This window comes from Ahaetulla prasina, chromosome 3 (assembly GCF_028640845.1).
Source record: "Ahaetulla prasina isolate Xishuangbanna chromosome 3, ASM2864084v1, whole genome shotgun sequence".
NCBI lineage: Eukaryota > Metazoa > Chordata > Lepidosauria > Squamata > Colubridae > Ahaetulla > Ahaetulla prasina.
The window spans coordinates 138,804,080-138,825,745 of record NC_080541.1 but is presented as its reverse complement, the minus strand read 5'-3'; positions in this window follow the sequence as shown (position 1 = coordinate 138,825,745).

Sequence of the window (21,666 nt, the reverse complement as noted above, 5' to 3'; positions counted from 1 at the left end):
AGAATACCAGTTTAAGAAGTTGATGTTTAATTCTCAAACCATCATCTCTGAGGAGGCAACGATTAATATCAGCAATGTATAATTTTTAATAGATAAGCTATTTATTTTAACAGGTGCCTATTAGCTGTCGGTCCTGCATTTTCACTAAAAAAAAAAATCCTTATTAAATAATGAAGAGTGCTGGAAATGAGCAAATAAGTCTTATCTCCCGCCTGTATTAAGGACTTTGAAGATGAATATCTGGTTTATCTTAGGATATTCTGAAAAACATATATTTTGTATGCTCCACAGACATAATGAATGCCTTCGAGGGGGAGGGTCATCAGTCAGGCTTCCTGATGGATTCATGCACATAAGTTTAGTTTCTTTCAAGCATGAAGGATCAGGATCACACATAAGTTGTAGTTCAGAAGATTTATTGCTCAAGTCAATACAGAAGAATCCGGTCAATTAACATACAATATACCAAACTGGCACCAGATAAAGGTCAATAGAATTCAAAAGAGGTTGGACTTGGACCATTTGTGAGAACGTAACGACTCTAGGATGATCACTTGCTTAACTCCACCCTCCCTCAGCTCTGCCTGTTCTTCTTCTACAATTTCAAACTTAGGAGAATTGCGCTCTGAATGAAGTCATGAATAGTATGAGCATTGGTAGGGATAGCCCACCCATTTGGACGAATGAAGTGTTCTCCTAAGGAGCCAAGATATTTCAGGGTACTACATTTCTGGAAGAATATCAATAACAAAACCTAAAATAATTAAAAATACAGATTCATGATTTGCTTTGGGCATCAATAGCTGACCACTAGTCAAGGACCATCCTTGTTTATCAGGATCTAAGAGGCAAGTTAGGATTTTCAAGATCAAAAGTTTTGTGTTTAATGATAAAAAATGACTGCTGGAATATATTTTATTTTTATTTTTCCTCTATTTAAACATGGTTTTTCCTATTTCTTTTTCATCCAGGAAGCCTTGAATGAACCCATTTCAAATGCAGTAAAAAGCAAGCCATCATTTTTCCAGATCACCACCAATACTATGCTTTTGGTGTTATTGTTCAATTGCTAAGTTGTGTCCAACTCTTCATGGGCCATAGCGCACCTGATTCTCCTGCCCTCTACTATCTCCCCAAGTCTAGCCAAACTCATACCTCCTGCATTCATGACACTATCTAACCCTCTCATCCTCTGTTCTCCTTTTGCCTTCAATAACCTACTATGCAGCATGTCCTTTTTTAATCTATTTCTTATCCCTTGAATTTTCTTTCAATATGTCCAAATATTTCCTAATTTTCCCCTCCCTCTCTATATTTCTAGAAGAAACAGAAGATACTCTCTCTGTTTACTCTTCTGCTATTTCAAAGTCTTATATAAATTATCTTCTAACTGAACGTGAATCTGATATTTGCTTTTGGGTCACTTTGGGAGCCACAGTTGTGTTACCTGGGAGATCGGGGGCGGGGGGAGAGAAGCAAAAATGACTTTGTGGATGAAGCATTGCACAGTAGTAAAAATGAAAGTTACGAGGAAGAAGGGGAAAAAATGCTTTAGAAGTGCGTAACCAGGAGGTATACAAGATCTGTCTGGCAAGCCAAAATCCCTGCACAATTTGGATGTGCAAATAAGCAATTGTTTTGGCATTTCGACTGCCAATATGTCTATTAAAATTCCGCAGTTACAGAAGTACCTGTCGTGTCCCCCTCCCCCTCTGACGACCGGGTCTAGGAAGTCCGTATCAGGCGAGGCAACGAAGCCTCTGCAGCCTTGCCAAATTCCTCCGAGGTTTCTCAGGGCAGGCAGGAGTCCAAGTTGTGACTTCAGCAAACTATATGAGACTTTGCTTGACTCAAAGTTGGAATGCCAAAAGCAGGTCCTTTATATAGGCTGTGGGGTGTGGCTCCATGACTCAGCATTTATCCAGGCCTGCCCCTCCCTTCCTTCTGCTGGCGTTGCCTCTCAGATCTCCGGAAACGAGGATCCTCCCACTTTGAATTGTCTTCTGCTGTTTGAGAAAGGGAGAGGTCAGAAGGAGTAGGCCCCAGTAATTCCAAACCGTGGCTGACTTCCTCTGATGGCTGAGCCAAAGGAACACACGCTGTATGAGTGAGGTTTGTTTGTTCATTCCTGACATCCTGTCTGGGCATGGGGCCAGGGCCGGGGGCTGGAGGCATGACAGGCTGTTCATCTTCATTATCAGACTCAGAGTCTGATAGCAGGCCTGGGAGGAGACGGGAGGGGCCCGGCTAAGGGGAGGAGGGAGGACGAGGCACAACAGTACTACAGTACTTATTTATTTATTTATTTATTTTATTAGACTTTTATACCGCCCTTCTCCTGAAGGACTCAGGGCGGTGTACAGCCAGATAATAAAAACCCACAATATACACATTAAAACAGAAACTTAAAACCAAGCATATTACATAGACATTTAAAACAATTTAAAACCCTAAAATTCATAAATAACCCCAATTAAAATTTAATAAAACTTTTAAACCAGTCCCGCTTGAATAAATAAATGCGTTTTCAGCTCACAGCTCACTTCAAGCAGGGTTTGGTTTAAGATGTTCAGAAGGAACTTCAGAATATCTCAATTTCAGAGCATAGAAATCCCTTCCTCTGCTAAAATGAATACAGCAAAGATAAATGATCACTTGACCTCTTTTCTTGGCTGAACAAACTGGTAGATGTCGGGATGTAGTGATTCATCCACCATGACTCAGCACAATCAAACATATGTTGGAGCTTCTGTAAGGTCACCTTTTGGGGCCTCTTTTCCATCTCCATTTAGCACTGTATTGTCCGAAGAGGAAGCTGTGGAGGGGGGGTTTGAAGAGTTATTTCTTCCTAAACCCCAGGGCAGTGTGAAAAGGCCTTCCAAAAACCTTACTGTGATGAATTTGCAGGATACTGTGCGAATAAAATCTGATTTGTATTTCACACCGAGAACTGATTCTTCTAAGATGATTGAAACAATCAATTATTCAATTTTATGGGACACGTTTCAGTTTGTTCTGCCTGAGGACGGGGATAAGTTCCTCAGAAGAGAGAAATTGAACATTTGGTTTTTGTACCCCTATTCATCCTGGCTGATATGAGTCAGCAGTAGTGAAGGTGATGAATGTTTCTTTTAAGAAGAGGAATTTACTAACCTCTCTAAAGCAGGGGTGTCCAAACTTGGCAACTTTAAGACTTGTGGACTTCAACTCCCAGAATTCCAGCTTTGCTGGCTGAGGAATTCTGGGAGTTGAAGTCCACAAGTCTTAAAGTTGCCAAGTTTGGACACCCCTGCTCTAAAAAAAACAGTTGTAGGACCCTGACTAAAAAGTTCCATTGGTTTCCACTGCTTTGGTTAACGATCTGTCTATTTTCTCATTTCCGCTTTTAAAGTAAGGCAATCAGATATTTGTTAGTGATACATTTCAGAAGTTTTTTGATGTACATGGATAATTAAAATTTCTGTTCTTTATTTTGAACAGATTTGGGGAAGGGGAATTTTAATGAATTCTGACCCTCCCCAATTTCTTTTATTTATTTTTTCTATAATGTTCGTAACGATGCATTGAACACTTGCCCAGTCCCATTACTGGATAATTACAATGGGCAGAGATAGGAAAATGTCGGCCCTCATTTTAAGAACAAGGATATGACGATGCTTAGTGACAGAAATCACAGGCACAAGACTCTATGGATCTCAATCTAAAAGAGACAGCCGAGCTGTAAAAAGGAAGAAGAATCAAATTAATGTGTTCATCTGTGTATAACAGAATCATGATTGTGTGTAATGAATACAGTTATGACTGTGGGATCCTTGGTGCTCTCTGAGCTTTGTGGTTTTCTTGCAGATGTTTCATTATCGAATTAGATGTCATCATCATCACTTACAAGTGTTCAGTGATCAGCGCACACAGAGAACTCAGATAAGAGCGCCAACAACCCCATAATTCAACCCTGATCTACAAATATTCTTTTCTGTCAGTACAGTCATTATTTCCAGCTTGTTACTCTTATTTATGTTTGCTATTTATTAAAAGAAAATTAGATTACGTACATATATATGGCATCTCAATGTACTCTGGTTTTAAAAATATTATTTACTTCCTTAAATATTTTTTACCAAGTTACACAACTTCTTTGCCAAACAGTCAAGATTTAAAAATGCCTCTCCTGGATATTTCTCAGTAGGACTGGGGTTTCTGTGTGTGTGTGTGTGTATGTGTTTGTTTTTGTTTTTGTTTTATTTTTTGTCACAACATTATATACAAGCACATATAATGAAAGAAAAACAATAGGACAGGAAAGATGGCACTTTTGTGCACTTATGCACACCCCTTATAGTCCTCTTAGGAATGGGGTGAGGTCAATGGTAGACAGTTTTTGGTTAAAAATTTTGGGAATTTGAGAAGAGACCACAGAGTCAGGTAGTGTGTTCCAAGCATTGACAACTCTGTTACAAAAGTCATATTTTCTGCAATCAAGATTGAAGCGGTTAACATTAAGTTTGAATCTATTGTTTGCTCTTGTGTTATTGTGATTGAAGCTGAAGTAGTCTTTAACAGGAAGGACTTTGCAATAGATGATTTTGTGTGTTAAACACAAGTCATGTCAGAGTTGGCGGGGTTCTAAGTTTTCTAATCCCAGGATTTCAAGTCTGGTGGTATAAGGTATTTTGTTGTTTATAGAGGAACGGAGAACTCTTCTTGTAAAATATTTTTGGACTCGTTCAATTGTATTAATGTCAGAGATCTGGTATGGGTTTCAGACAGGTGAGCTGTATTCAAGAATGGGTCTTGCAAATGTTTTGTATGCTTTGTAGAGTTTTTGGAAAAGAAGCTACGCAAAATTAGGTTTACGACTCCGGGAGCCTTTTTTGCTATGTAGTTGCAATGGGCTTTGGCACTTAGATCATTTGATATGAAAACTCCAAGGTCTTTAACAGGGTGGGGGTCATCTGTAAGGTAATGTCCATCAAGTTTGTACTTAGTGTTTGGGTTCTTTTTTCCAATATGTAAGACTGAGCATTTGCTGGTTGAGATTTGGAGTTGCCAAGTTTTAGACCAATCGGATACAAAGTCAGGGTCTTTTTGAAGGGTAGTAGTATTGTTGGTGGTGTTAAATAGACATCTATTTGTGTGTGTTTGTGCTTGAATTTAGCAATGCAGCTCAATGTAAAAGCTCCATTTCTTTGTTTCATGCTCTTGAAGTCCATCTACTCTGTTAAGTCTGGTGCAACTTGATGTACAGTTTGAATTAAAACATTCTAAGCATCAGAACAGAGGATATAGTTCTTTTCAAGCTTTCTTCATTTTTATAGTGTAATTCAGGAGAAGAGCAAGCCCTCTTGTTATCCTAATTATTATTGCCGATTTTCTGCAAATCTTCCAGAGAAGTATTAATAGATCCCAACCTACCTTCTGCCATTTCTGCAGACATGGCTTTTTTAAAATTCCTTTCCACTTGGCTGCAAATACATGTATCGCTAATTACTTAAAGCATAATAAATACATGACTTACACAGCTATCAGTTTTTCTCATTAAGCATTTTGTTCCAATTGCTATATAATTCTGAATAATAATGTAAGACATTCTATCTCCCCCACAGTCTCTATCTGTGTTATTTTTCTGCTTCATTGTTACAGAATTTAAGAGTGGGGTCTTTTTGGTCAACTGAGATGAAACATATTCCTACAGGAATCAGTTGGAAGCTATGTGGTCTTTTGAAATATACTTTGATTTTATACTTCTTTAGAAAAGGAATAGGACATAGATCACATAATAAACTCTACTTTTGAATCTCTTTTATTTGTTATTAGCCAAGGCCTGAATCTGCATAATCTGCATAATATATCAGTGAAAAAATTAAAGCTAAACAAGTCCTGAATTGAACAATGGGAGATCTATTTGTAATTGCATTATATGTTTCTTTGAGTTTATTGGGAAAAAAAAGATTGGCTACTAGTGAAACAAAAAATATACTATGTGTCATGGACTCCATCCAGTCTACCTAATGCAGATTTGTATTTTTAAGTAAGTATTTTCAAGCGGCACATGAAACAAACACAATGAAACACACATGCCAACATTTAACCAACTTTCATGATATGGTTACAGATTGGGAAGAAGCAACTCTACTAATACCACATTGTGGCTATATTTGGAAAGGTTGGATAGTTTTGATAATGTTTTATCTTTAACTAGCTGGATGCCCATGCTTCGCTACAAAACTATGTGATTGGGCATGATAAATTAACACGTAAAACCTGAAACTTAATGTAGAATGTGTAACTCCGTAGCATCAGAGCATGTTAATATAAGGCAACTGGCAGTTGGAATAGTGGGGGAGGAGGAGTAGAATGTCCCAGCCCACAGGCCGGATGAGTTATGCACTGGCCACGCCCATGCCCGGTTTAGCGAAGGGGTAGCATCAGAGTGTGTTAATATAAGGCAACTGGCAGTTGGGAGAGAGTTCCTTTCAGGTGGGGAGTAGTAGTAGAATGTCTAACTCCTTAGCATCAGAGCATGTGAATCTTATACTGTATATGATGATCTGATGGTCGTTTCAAAAAATCCTTTCTTAGCTAGCACCTAGAAGCTAAGAGGAACATATGTGCCAAATTTCAAGTTTATATGCTTTACCATTCTGGAGATTTTGTGATGAGTGAATGCTATTTGGCTTTTATATATATAGTTTATATAAAGACTAATCTGAGCACAACCAAGCCCCCACCCAAACAGGACACACCCCCAGCCAATCAGAGCACAAAAAAACCCCCATCCAATCAGAGCACAGCCAAGCTCCCACCCAATCAGTTCAAACCCCCACTAGCAGTTAAAAAGGAAGAAACAGCTGCAATCACACATTGCTCCCAGAAGCACGAAGCTGAAGCCTGAAGATGACGAATGAGACTTCGTCGAAACGTCGCCAAGACACTTCCAATTTTACGCAGGAGAAAACCCAAATAACCAAAGACCTACATACAAACACCCGTGAAAACCTCAGAAAACAAATATATATATATATATATATATACACACACACACATACATACATACATATACATATATATGTATGTATGTGTGTGTGTGTGTGTGTATATATGTGTATGTGTATGTGTATGTGTATGTGTATGTATATGTATATGTATATGTATATGTATATGTACATATATAAAAAGTGGAGGAAAAAAGTTTTCTTTTTTCTGATTCTGACTCAGAGCTTTTTCAAAAGCCTTGAATTGCAGAAAGAGTAATAAGAATCTTTGGAATATTGTTCCTTGCTTTTTAAAAATTAATCATCACCGTTTCTTCCACTACTCAAGGTATACTATCAATAACCTGCTAAAAAGAGATTATATCAAGATGGTAGTGTAGTCAACCAGGCATCAGCATACTTAGATACTTCTTGCAGTTTTATTATCTTGTTTGATTGATACTACTAGAACCAGAAGCAAGTGATTATCTTCTGTCTTGTTATCAAAGAAAGAGAGTTCAATGTATTGTTTAGAATGATGATACCTTAGGAAATCATGCCACACATCTTACCTCCAGGCAACCATTTCAGAGACTGGGAAAGGCATATGCTGGTCTTTGGAAAGAGGGAAGGGAATATAAAGAGTATTAAAACAATTGTTTACTTTATAAATGCCAGATTGGATGTCCCCAAGAATACTGGTAGTCCTCGACCTACGACCACAGTTGAGGCCAATTGTGTATGTTGCTAAGTGAGACATTTGTTAAGTGAGTTTTCCTTCATTTTACGACCATTCTTGCCACAGTTGTTGAGTGAATCATTGCAGTTATTAGTAGTAACAGTTAAAAAGTAACAGTAATAACAGTAGTAGTAACAGTTAAGTTAGTAACACAGTTGCTAATTGAATTTGGCTTCCCCATTGACTTTGCTGATGAGAAGATTGCAAAGGGTGACCACATGACCCCAGAAGGCTGAAACCATCCTAAATATGAATTATTTGCCAAGCGTCTGAATTTTGACTACAAGACCATGAGGATGTTGCAATGGTTGTAAGTGTGAAAAATGGTCCTAAGTCACTTTTTTCAATGCCGTTGTAACTTCAGACAGTCATTTAATGAACTGTTGTAAGTGAGGATTACCTGTAGAATATTTCAGCTGGAAGAACAGGGAAAATACATCAACATCTCTTTATCTGTTTTAATGGAGTCTAATATGACTCTTCAGAACCAAGTCATGTTTTCAAAATCTAATTCCTGAGAGTCCCATTTTAATCAGCGGTGAAATGCACTTACCTTCTCTACCAGTTTGGGAATGTGAGTGTACGCACCTCTTCTACACATGCACAGAGCCTTCTGCGCATGCACAGAAGGTCAAAAACGGGAGGTAATGATGTCCCGGAGGGTGGGCAGAGCCTTCCGCTGCCGCTACTAGTTCGCATGAGCCAGATAGATCAGGCCAGATTTCACCGCTGTGAAGGACTCTCAAAACCAAAAAAGAGAAATGGGACTATTCTCTTTATAGAATCATTAATACATGAAGTATCAGCTCTGCTAGAAGATTATCAACTAACTATTTAGAGGACCCATTGCATTCCAGCTTCTTTTTCATACTGATAAGCCTCAACTATTTATCCTGAAGACTTTCAAATATGATGGAAAGAGAGACAGCTTAAAGAAAATATTATCTAAAGGTGTTACTGAATGGGGAAAAATAAGTCCCATTTTACATTAAGGAAAAGCCAATAATATATTGTAGAGAAGTGCTACATAAACCAAGAAATCGAGCTAATTGTCATTGGATAAAATCCAGGGATATTTTCACATCCCTGTAAAAGCCAAAGCATTCTTGCTACCTTAAATTCCTGCTGAGATCTCTTCAGAGGATTGAAATATGTTTATATTTTGCTATAGTGATGGCTATCAAATCCAAGCTGTCAAATTATTTATTTTCAGTGACTAATTAGATATTCTCATTTTATACACTTGACCTTCATTAGAAAGAGAAAAAAACCAATAGTTTTTTCTTCAAGTGTGATTGGCTTTTTCCTTCCACCATCTACTTTTTTTCTGTTCTCACCTGGACTCATTCAAGATCCATATATTTTGACAATAACTTCTTAAAATAATCAAGTGTGTTGGGGAAGGCTCTGAAATAAAATTGAGTTCGATAGATCAGTTACACATACACAAACACACAATTTCTACAGAAATTCTAGTATCCTTAATTTTTCTCTCTAATTCTATATCTGCAAGGACTTTGAAGAATGGTTGCAGAATTTGGATAGCCTAGTCTAGACAAAAGAAGGACTAGGAGTGACATGTCAGTAGTATTCCAGTGCTTCAGGGGTTGCCACAAAGAAGACGAGGTCAGCTTATTTTCCAAAGCACCAGAGAGCAGGACAAAAAACAGTGGATGAAAATTAACCAATAATAATAATAATAATAATAATAATAATAATAATAATAATAATGATAATGATGATGATGATGATGATGATGTTTTAATTTGTATACCGCCCTTCTCCCGAAGGACTCAGGGCGGTGAACAGGCAAATAAAATACAAACAGAAACATACACCATAATTAAAACAACTGATTCAAATTTGCCAGAAAATTTAAAATAACATTACACCCCATAAAATTACAGAAATTTAAAACCCATCAAAATTCAATTAAAATTTAAAATTTAGAATTTAAAATCAGGCCAGTCCAGCCATACGAAATAAATAGGTTTTAAGTTCACGGCGAAAGGTCCTAAGGTCAGGTAGTTGTCGAAGCCCGAGGGGAAGCTCGTTCCACAGGGTAGGAGCCCCCAGAGAGAAGGCCCTCCCCCTGGGGGCCGCCAGTCGACACTGTTTGGCTGACGGCACCCTGAGGAGTCCCTCTCTGTGGGAACGCACCGGACGCTGGGAGATAGAGGCCGGCAGTAGACGGTCCCGTAAGTAGCCCGGTCCTAAGCCATGGAGCGGAGAAAAGGAATTAAGGAGAGACTTCCTAACAGTGAGAACAATTAACCAGTGGAACAACTTCACTTCAGAAGTTGTAGGTACTTCATCACTGGAGGTTTTTAAGAAGAGACTGGACAGCCACTTGTCTGAAACGGTTTAGGGCAGTGATGGCAAACCTTTTCGGCACTCGCATGGAAACATTGCGTGTCCACGTGCACCCTCATCGGGGCTGCATTCACGAAAAGCTGAACATCTGGGTTCTAGTGCACATGCATGCCCAATGATCAGCTGGCCAGCACGCATGTGCAGGACAGTTTTGGCACTGCCGCGCACACGAAGCAATCGCGCTTCTGAAAAACGGAACTTCCGGGTTCCAGTGGGCATACGCACCTAACAATCAGCTGGTCAACGTGCATGCAGACACTGGGTTTCGGCACTGCTGCATGTACGAAGGACAGCTGATCATCATGTGTGCATGCGCACCAGAAACCCAGAAGACAAACAGGCAAGGCTGCGCGTGCCGGGCAAAATGGCTTCACGTACCACTTTGGGCATGTGTGCCATAGTTTCACCATCATGGATTTAGGGTCTCCTGCTTGAGCAGGGGGTTGGACTAGAAGACCTCCAAGATCCCTTCCAACTCTATTCTGATTGACTGTGCTTTGTATGATAAATATCATACAAACATCAAATATCTTAATATCAATATCTTAATATAAGATATCAAATATCTTAATATCAAAATATCAAGATGTGGATTTTTTTTATGGAGATTACTCATAATAATCATTCTACAACATTCAAAAGACTAGTCTATACTTGACTTGAATCAATTGCTAATAATTATCATAGATAAAAGCAATTGATTTCTAATCTATATGACCTAGCAGTATTCGAATTTGGGATAATACATTTCTTTTCTTTACATAACTCTTGATATACACATTTTTTCTATTAGCTTCAGGTAATAAAATACGTTATAAAACAAATTATATAATCAGATAAATTTTAAAAAATGGGTTTGTATACATGAAGTGAATCAAGTTTAATATTTCTCTTGGACTTTGAAACAATCTCAGATCTTTTGAACTTCTGAAAGAGCTATCCTTGAGAAATGCAAGTAGGTGGGAAATGCACTCAATATAAAAAAGACTTCTAAGCTGCTCTCAGCAGCTCTCAACAAAGGATTGAACTTTGTTTCCATCTACTCTCTTCTACAAATTAAACACTCTTGACTCATGGTAAAAAAAAAAGGTTTTTTTTAAAAGTGCTTTTTTTGAGATATAGCATCAAATCTGATAACAACAACGTAATGGAGAAAGGAGAAAAAAGAGTGAAGAGAAATAAATTTGGATTTCAGAATAAATTGGCAATTTTAACTGTGTACTCATTTCCATTTTGCTAACCATGTCTACGAAGCTCCATAAACATGGTGTCTTTGTCTTTTTTTCTTTTCTTTTCTTTTTTTTAGCCCAAGGATATGCTGAGAAACTCTTAAGAAGAACATCTCATTAACAAAGTCACAAAATTCATCTCGGTATCTCAGTAAGAGTCACAGAGCTTGCACAATGTGAAAGGAGAAGTGTCATTTACATGTTTGTAGAATAAGTTGTTTGGAAAAGAAAAGACGGAATGATTGAGAGAAAACAGAAAGCTATACTGAATAGCTTGATTTTCAATAACAACACTAGATTGTTTCATTAGCTTCCAGCTGAGATCTTCTCTTGGTACCATCAAAGAAGAACATTCATTAACAAAGACAAAATGGTACACTTTCATCTCACATATGTCCAGATGTATTGAGATAGCATGCTGGAAAGTTTTTCCAGAATTCAGGTGTTTCTTGCCCATCAGTTCTTCAGAGTACAGATAATCCTCGGCTTATGACCACAATTGAAGCCAAAATCTCTGTGGCTTAAGTGAGACATTTGCTAAGCAAGTTGTTGTGACTTGTCCTCCCTCCTCTCCTCAGCCGGGCCCCTCCCGTCTCCAACCGGGCCTTTTATCAGACTCCGAGTCTGATAATGAAGATGAATGACCTGTCATGACTCCAGACCCTGGCCCTGGCCCCATGCCCAGAGAGGATTCAAGGAGTGAAAGGAGAAGCCCAATAAACCTCACTCATACAGCGTGTATTCCTTTGGCTCAGCCTTCAGAGCAGAAAGCCAGCCAGGTGGTGGAATTACCCGGGTCTACTCCCTCTGACCCCTCCCTTTCCCAGACGCTGACAGCGGATCCAGCTGAAGACAATTCAGAGTGGGTGGACCCTCGCTTCCGGAGATCTGAGAGGCGACACCAGCAGAAGGAAGGGTGGGGCAGGCCTGGATAAATGCTGAGTCATGGAGCCACACCCCACAGCCTATATAAAGGACCTGCTTTTGGCATTCCAACCTTGAGTCAAGCAAAGTCTTATCTAGTTTGCTGATATCGGACTCTATTGCTGAAGTCACAGCTTGGACTCCTGCCTGCCCTGATAAACCTCGAAGGAACTTGGCAAGCTGCAGGGGCTTCATTGCCAAGTTTGTTACAGACTTCCTTGACTCGTTCGTCGGGAGTGGGACACGACACAAGTTTTATCCCATTTTACGATTTTTCTTGCCACAGTTGAGTGAATCACTCCAGTTGTTCAGTTAGTAACAACTGTTCATTAAATGAATCGGGCTTCCCCATTGACTTTCCTTGTCAGAAGGTCGCAAAAGGTGATCACATCACCCCAGGGCACTGCAACCATCATAAATATGAGTCAGTTGCCACGCATCTGAATTTTGATCACTTGATCATGGGGATGCCGCAATAGTCATAAGTGTGGGGAAAAAAGGGCCAGAAATCCCTTTCTTCAGAGGCGTTGTAACTTTGATCGGTCACTAAACAAACCGTTGTAAGTCGAGCACAATCTGTATAATTGATAAATTTTGAAATGTAGGTTACTGTATTTTTCGGAGTATAAGACACACTTTTGTCCCCCAAAAAAGAGGGTGAAAATCTGGGTGCATCTTATACTCTGAATGGAACTTCATAAAAAAAGCCCCAAATGGAGCATAGAAAAAAAAAAAGCCCCAAACAGAGCTTCAGAGGCTTTTTTTCTGAAGCTCTGTTTTGGAGGCTTTCAGAGGCAGAAATAGAAGTTTTTTCTGAAACAGAGTTTCAGAAGTTTCAGAGGCAGAATAAAAAGCAAAAAGAAAAAAGAAAAAGAAAAAGCAAGGCACAGAGCTCACAACCAAGGAACCTGTTGCTAAAATTCACCTCTGGGAACAGCCAGCTGATTGGGGGTATTCCAGGAGGCCGATCTACCTGCCAATCAGCTTTTTTCTTATTTTCCTCCCCAAAAACTAAGGTGCGTTTTATACTCCGGTGCGTCTTATACTCCAAAAAATGCCATATATTGTAATTCAGACTTGAGAAAATAATTGCAGTTTGCCTCTGATCAAATTAAGCCAGCTGAACACGGGTATCTTTTGAGAAACTTCCATGTATCCAAAATGTGTGAGTTACCGTATATGTTTCTGCAACTTCCCTTACATCACTGTATAGCCAGCTTTATAATGTATAATTATGATACTGCATGTGTCTTTTCCTAATCTCAGTGATGCCAAAACAATGAAATTTGTGTCGAGGTCACAATGCAAGCCTCTCCCTTTTGTAATTGGGTTTCAGTATTGCACACAACTACGCGGTGGGACTGTCACAATGTTATGAAGTATGCTTTCTCTCTTGCCCTCTTTGCTACCCTCATGGATAATTATGGACAGCAGGATCAGGGCAGTGTCAAAATAGGCAAGATGATAGATGCACTGTCACAATCCAAGCCTTGGTCTTTTGCACAAGTGTGTGATATTGATCCCTATTTTGAGACACATTCTCTGTAGATGCCATTGATGTGCTACATTAAAAGGGGAGGTGAGAAAGAGACAGCAAATTTGAACAGAAGAAGTTGAAGAACCCCATTTATTTGTGCTTGTTGTCATCCCCATTATTGCTTTATTTATGTTTCTTCATTTTTATGCTGTGGTATTATTGCATTGTTCTAAATTATTCCAAGAACATCGGTAAAGAGCAATACATCAACTAAGCCAACAAAATACACAACCGAAGTGGCAGTTTTGATGAAATATATTCATGTTTGTTCAAATCATTCTACTGAAAATAGTTCCTAGCTGCCGGTGCAACCTGCGGTTTTTTAAAAAATCCATGATTAAAAACAACTTTTGTTTCTGTTATAACAGAAGTATAAAAATGAGCACTCATTATTTTACTTTTATTATTCTTTAGAATGCTCAGATCTGCTGCTAGTTTGGTATGTACAAAAACTTAACAGGTGTTACTCATAAAATCAACATTCTGCAAAGCAATAGCAATAAGAGCCTGTGTAGTCATATTCCACTCGGTATCAAGGATGCAGCTGTAGAGGTGGTCAACAGTATTAAGTATCTGGGGGTGCAGATAACTAACAGTCTGAACTGGTCTCTCCGCACATCATCCTTAGTGAAGCGTGCAAACCAGCGTCTGCATTTTCTGCATCGGATGTGGAGAGCACATCTTACTCCTTCTGTCCTGGCCACTTTTTACCAAGGCATAACTGAGAGTGGTTTAACAAACTGCGTCACTGCTTGGTTTGGTGGCTGCAGTGTTTATAGAGAAAGTCCATTCAGAGAGTGGTAAGGACAGCCGAGAAGATTATAGGAAGCTCCCTTCCTGTCCTTGAAGATATTGCTTATAAGCGCTATGTGCTTAGAGCTCAAAGTATTGTTAGAGACCCCACCCACCCACTTCATGGTCTGTTTCTGTTGCTCCTTTCTGGGAGAAGGTTTTGAAGTATTTCTAGCAGGAGTACCAGATTCTGTAACAGCTTTGTTCCCTATGCCATCCATCTGCTAAACTCGCAAGATTCGTTTTTCTTGCCATGTACATGTATATATCCAAACTAGACTGTGTTGTTTCTCTCTGTTATATAATATATGTGGGTATGTGTACCTATGCATATTTTTTTATCATGTTTATACAGTGTATGTTGGAGGTGGTAACCCTTTGAGAGCTGCCTGCAATGAAATTTCATTTTAATGTATGCCGATTAGTGCACATTTAAGGTGACAATAAAGTTATCCCAAATAGCATTTAGACATACACCACTTCATAATGCTTTACAACATTCTCTAAGCAGCTTACAGAGGCAGCATATTGCCCCCAATAATCTGGATTCTTGTTTTAATGATCTCAGAAGGATAGAAGGCTGAGTCAATCTTGAGCTGGTCAGGATTGAACTCCTGGCAGTGAGCAGTGTCAGCTTGCAATACTGCATTTTAACCAGGGGTGAAATGCTACTGGTTAGCTCCGGTTCTAGCAAACTGGTAGTAAAAAAAAAAGGTTCTGACAATCACAGCTGTGCCGCACAATTGTTGGAACCTTTTTTTACTTTTTTAAAGCATTTTTTTAGTACCAGTTCGAGTGAATAGGTAGTAAAAAATGCTTTAAAAAGTAAAAAAAAAAAGGAGTTGACCATGCCCACCCAATCACATGACCCCACCACCAAGCCACGCCCACCAAGCCACACAAACAGAACCGGTAGCAAAAAAAAAATTGCATTTCACCACTGATTCTAACCATGCACCACCATGGCTCAAGTAGGTGCAACCTGCGGTTTTTAAAAATCCATGATTAAAAACAACTTTTGTTTCTGTTATAACAGAAGTATAAAAATGAGCACTCATTATTTTACTTTTATTATTCTTTAGAATGCTCAGATCTGCTGCTAGTTTGGTATGTACAAAAACTTACCAGGTGTTACTCATAAAATCAACATTCTGCAAAGCAATAGCAATAAGAGCCTGTGTAGTCATATTCCACTCGGTATCAAGGATGCAGCTGTAGAGGTGGTCAACAGTATTAAGTATCTGGGGGTGCAGATAACTAACAGTCTGAACTGGTCTCTCCGCACATCATCCTTAGTGAAGCGTGCAAACCAGCGTCTGCATTTTCTGCATCGGATGTGGAGAGCACATCTTACTCCTTCTGTCCTGGCCACTTTTTACCGAGGCATAACTGAGAGCGTTTTAACAAACTGTGTCACTGCTTGGTTTGGGGGCTGCAGTGTTTATAGAGAAAGTCCATTCAGAGAGTGGTAAGGACAGCCGAGAAGATTATAGGAAGCTCCCTTCCTGTCCTTGAAGATATTGCTTATAAGCGCTATGTGCTTAGAGCTCAAAGTATTGTTAGAGACCCCACCCACCCACTTCATGGTCTGTTTCTGTTGCTCCTTTCTGGGAGAAGGTTTTGAAGTATTTCTAGCAGGAGTACCAGATTCTGTAACAGCTTTGTTCCCTATGCCATCCATCTGCTAAACTCGCAAGATTCGTTTTTCTTGCCATGTACATGTATATATCCAAACTAGACTGTGTTGTTTCTCTCTGTTATATAATATATGTGGGTATGTGTACCTATGCCTATTTTTTTATCATGTTTATACAGTGTATGTTGGAGGTGGTAACCCTTTGAGAGCTGCCTGCAATGAAATTTCATTTTAATGTATGCCGATTAGTGCACATTTAAAGTGACAATAAAGTTATCCCAAATAGCATTTAGACATACACCGCTTCATAATGCTTTACAACATTCTCTAAGCAGCTTACAGAGGCAGCATATTGCCCCCAATAATCTGGATTCTTGTTTTAATGATCTCAGAAGGATAGAAGGCTGAGTCAATCTTGAGCTGGTCAGGATTGAACTCCTGGCAGTGAGCAGTGTCAGCTTGCAATACTGCATTTTAACCAGGGGTGAAATGCTACTGGTTAGCTCCGGTTCTAGCAAACTGGTAGTAAAAAAAAAAAGGTTCTGACAATCACAGCTGTGCCGCACAATTGTTGGAACCTTTTTTTACTTTTTTAAAGCATTTTTTTAGTACCAGTTCGGGTGAATAGGTAGTAAAAAATGCTTTAAAAAGTAAAAAAAAAAAGGAGTTGACCATGCCCACCCAATCACATGACCCCACCACCAAGCCACGCCCACCAAGCCACACAAACAGAACCGGTAGCAAAAAAAAAATTGCATTTCACCACTGATTCTAACCATGCACCACCATGGCTCAAGTAGGTGCTACAACTTTCATGGGAGTTACAAAAAAAAGGATGAACAGTCACTTGAGTGTCTTCTCTGAAAATCCATTCTGAGCAGATATATCAGTCTGCAAAGTGATGTAGCAATTTTTGATTAACAAGCCTGAATGTTTCCTCTCTCTTTCTCTCTCTCTTTTTTTTTTTTCATAAAAAATTTTATTTTTACAATCATATCAAATAATTCATCCAATGTACAGTTATATACAATTAGTCGGGCTTGCCCAGTCACCACCCCCCTTTTTAACACTCTTCCCTCTTCTACCTTCTTTTACTTTCCAAACCTTCCTCTCCTTCTCTTATCTACATCCGCTCCTCCCTCCACCCTACACCTTCCTTCTCCCTCTACTATCCCTCTTCCTTCCTCTTCTCCTCTTTCCTACCTCCTACTCTCTCTTTTCTCCCTCCTCACCGTTCTAAAATGGTAACTATGCAGACCCGATCCTACATTAATTATATTTCTTCAATAATCCCTGTACATTAACCATCACTCCATCTCTACCAAACCCCCAATTCCCTCCCCTTACCCCCACCCCCATCCCGACTTCCCAGAACAAAATGCAGGGTATCAAAACTAACAATCATAATCCAAAATAATTCCTAAATTATAATCTCTAGTCACACCACACTTAGTCACACTCTCAATTCCCCTCTCCTTCAAAAATATATCTAATACAAAATATTTCCTAAATTTACTCATATGCTATTCAATATTTTTTTTATCTGATACTTATTTTAAATATAATCAATCCACATTTTCCATTCTAGAATATATTTTTCTAGTGTATAGTCTTTCAAGTAAGCGGAGATTTTTGTCATCTCTGCCAGATTTGATACTTTGAGTGTCCATTCTTCGATTGTAGGTAATTCTTCTTTCTTCCAATACTGAGCAATCAAAAGTCTTGCGACTGTTATTAAGTTCAAAATCAATTTAGTCTCTATAGCTGTGTAGTCCATAATTATTCCTAGTAGAAAGAACTGCGGAGTAAACTTAATCTTCTTTTTCAAAATATTCTGCATGATCCACCATACTTTAATCCAAAATGCTTTAACTTTTTTACAAGTCCACCATATATGGTAATAAGTAGCATCTTCACAATCGCATCTCCAACATTTAGCAAGATCTAATATGTGTTTCTTGTAAACAGGTAATGTCATTTTTAAATTGTTTCAAATAATGAAATACTTTCCTTCTCTTCTACGGTGAGTTCAGGCCATTAACATTCCAAGATAGGAAACTTTTGGAACACCAGCCGCAGATCACATTTTACTTTAGGCCTTGCTCCTCCACTGTTTCCGTTGTAGTAGTTGCCAGTTGTTGTTGTGCCTTCATCTCTTGTTCCTTGCGTTTAGCAGCAGCTCTTGTCAACCTTTGTTCTTTTGAATCTAAACCCGTCGTAGGTATTTCCAACACTTGTAATAAATCTTCTTCCATCACAATCTGTTCTTGTACCTGCTTCACTTCTCTTCCTTCACTTCAGCCTCCTTCCTCTAGCTTCCAATGGGGAAGACTTCCAACTTAATACCTCAACATAAAATTCTCTTGCTTTTCCAACCGTATTGAAACGATATACTTTCCTGCATAATATACTATTATACCAGTTGGAATATCCCATCTATATTCAATCTGATGTTTTTAAGTTCATTCACCAGGAAGGCAAATTCCTTCCTAGCCCTTAACATTTTGGTGGAATTTCCTTTAATATCAAAATATCTTGACCAGCAATCTGAATCTTCTCCCCTTATATGAAGCTTGCAAAATCTGATTTCTCACTGTTCTGTTTGTAAAATAAATAACAACATCCCTTGGCAACTTTTTTGCCTTGCTATCCAAGAATTCACACGATATATTTTATCAATTTGATAAGCCACATCTGCTGGACGAGCTGCTAATATCTCAGCAAATACTTCAGAAAAATTTCCTTAAATTCTCTTCCTTATTTTCTTTCAAACCTCGAATTCTAAGAGCAAATTCCATATTTCTATATTGTATCAAAACTATTTCATCCTCTGTTTTTCCATTTTACTTTGAAATTCATCCATTTTATTTTCTAATTTTAAATTATGTTGCTTAATTTCTTCAACCTCCTCCTCCAATAAAATCACATTCGCTGCCAAACTTTGTACTGCCATTACAAATCCTTCTTTAACTTCTTTATTTCCCACTTGAATTTCTGATATCTGCTCTTTCATTTCAGACATCTCATCAGTTATTACTTTAAATTTTTCTTCTATAAAACCTTTTAAGTTCTCTTGTAACGCCTCTAAATTCAATGTTCTAGTCTCTGCTGTATGAGCTGGAGAGGCACCAACTGATAAAGTTCCAGAGCTCTTTGTTACAGTAGACTTTAATTGTTTGGCTGCCATCTTCTATAAAATTATTTATTTATTTATTTCCAACTTAATATTCACTTTAAATCTTCTTAACCTCTAAGAAACACAGTCTTTTAAAGCAGTATTTAAAAATCTCCCCTAGATTCTATCAGCAGGCAGCAAAGAGTTAAAGAGTAAGAGCAGCAAGTAACATGCAAATTACCAACTGCAGACGGAACGCTGAAAGTATCACTTTCGCTTTCCACTTGTTAACTTGTTAACAATTCGCCTCCATTTTTTTACTGTTTTCAAGCTTGTTACAAAGTATCGGGGAATCGGCTTGGCTACTTGCATAAAGTTCTCCCACTTTCGTTCTGTCCGGTATAATCCTTTATTGTCCAAAATAAATCTCGGCGTTTGGTCGTGGTGATTGGTTCCGCCAAAGCAGAAGAATCCTCGGATCTGGAGCACTTGGTTACTGGAGGAACTTAACCCTTCAAACCCCTTTTTCTCAGGGCTTTAGGAAATTCAACCTCTGCCCTCAGCTCACCACCTTCTCCTTCTCCCGAAGAGGGGTTTTCGAACCGCTGGACAGCAGATTTAAGCTGTCCTAGCGATTCCACATAATCAGAGGTTGGTGATCGTAAAGATCACCGCCATCACCTCTGTGCCAAACCGGAAGTTCCTTTCTCTCTCTCTTTTTAATGCAATGTGCTGGTCTACAATGTTTGAATTGAGGAAAAACTTGTAAGAGAATGGGAGGGATTTACAAGGATGAAGTATCAGGTCAAAAGAGAAAGAGAAGATGGGCCATTACTGTTATCTTAAGAGTCAGCGTGCTAGGACTGAGATTTTGCCTAAAGCAAGTTTCAGCCTGCCAGAGTCTGGCAATGTTGTGTCTGGGCCCCCCGAGCTGGGGGCCCTGCCAGAAAGTGACTCGGAAAGTGAGGGGGAAGGGCCATCAGGACTTACCTCTGGAGCACCGGCTTCCCTGGCTCAGCTCCAGGAGCCAGAGGCAGGCCAGGTGGAGGAGATAACGAGGCCTCCATCCCCTGACTCTTTCCCCTCTCAGGCCACGCCTCCAGACCCGGCTGATGGCAATCAGGCCTGGCTGGACCCTAGGTTTCGTAGGCAGGAGAGGCGGGAACAACAGAAGCAAGGGTAGGGCAGGCCTAGGAAGTGCTGAGTCATGGAGCCACACCCCACAGGATATAAAAGCAGCAAGGGCTGCTATACCACTTCATGGCAAGCAAATCTACTGCTTAGAGGGAGAGAATTAGAGCTGAAGTCCTGTTTGTTCCTGGTTTCCTGGCTGACTCATCGGCATCAAGAGAGATAACAGAGACACTTGGCAGACGCTCGCTAGTTTGCTGCCAGACCTGATAGTTGCCAGCTAATTAAGCCATCGCCTTGCTCCTCCCACTGTTTCCGTTGTAGTAGTTGCCAGTTGTTGTTGTGCCTTCATCTCTTGTTCCTTGCGTTTAGCAGCAGCTCTTGTCAACCTTTGTTCTTTTGAATCTAAACCCGTCGTAGGTATTTCCAACACTTGTAATAAATCTTCTTCCATCACAATCTGTTCTTGTACCTGCTTCACTTCTCTTCCTTCACTTCAGCCTCCTTCCTCTAGCTTCCAATGGGGAAGACTTCCAACTTTTAATACCTCAACATAAAATTCTCTTGCTTTTCCAACCGTATTGAAACGATATACTTTCCTGCATAATATACTATTATACCAGTTGGAATATCCCATCTATATTCAATCTGATGTTTTTAAGTTCATTCACCAGGAAGGCAAATTCCTTCCTAGCCCTTAACATTTTGGTGGAATTTCCTTTAATATCAAAATATCTTGACCAGCAATCTGAATCTTCTCCCCTTATATGAAGCTTGCAAAATCTGATTTCTCACTGTTCTGTTTGTAAAATAAATAACAACATCCCTTGGCAACTTTTTGCCTTGCTATCCAAGAATTCACACGATATATTTTATCAATTTGATAAGCCACATCTGCTGGACGAGCTGCTAATATCTCAGCAAATACTTCAGAAAAATTTCCTTAAATTCTCTTCCTTATTTTCTTTCAAACCTCGAATTCTAAGAGCAAATTCCATATTTCTATATTGTATCAAAACTATTTCATCCTCTGTTTTTCCATTTTACTTTGAAATTCATCCATTTTATTTTCTAATTTTAAATTATGTTGCTTAATTTCTTCAACCTCCTCCTCCAATAAAATCACATTCGCTGCCAAACTTTGTACTGCCATTCCAAATCCTTCTTTAACTTCTTTATTTCCCACTTGAATTTCTGATATCTGCTCTTTCATTTCAGA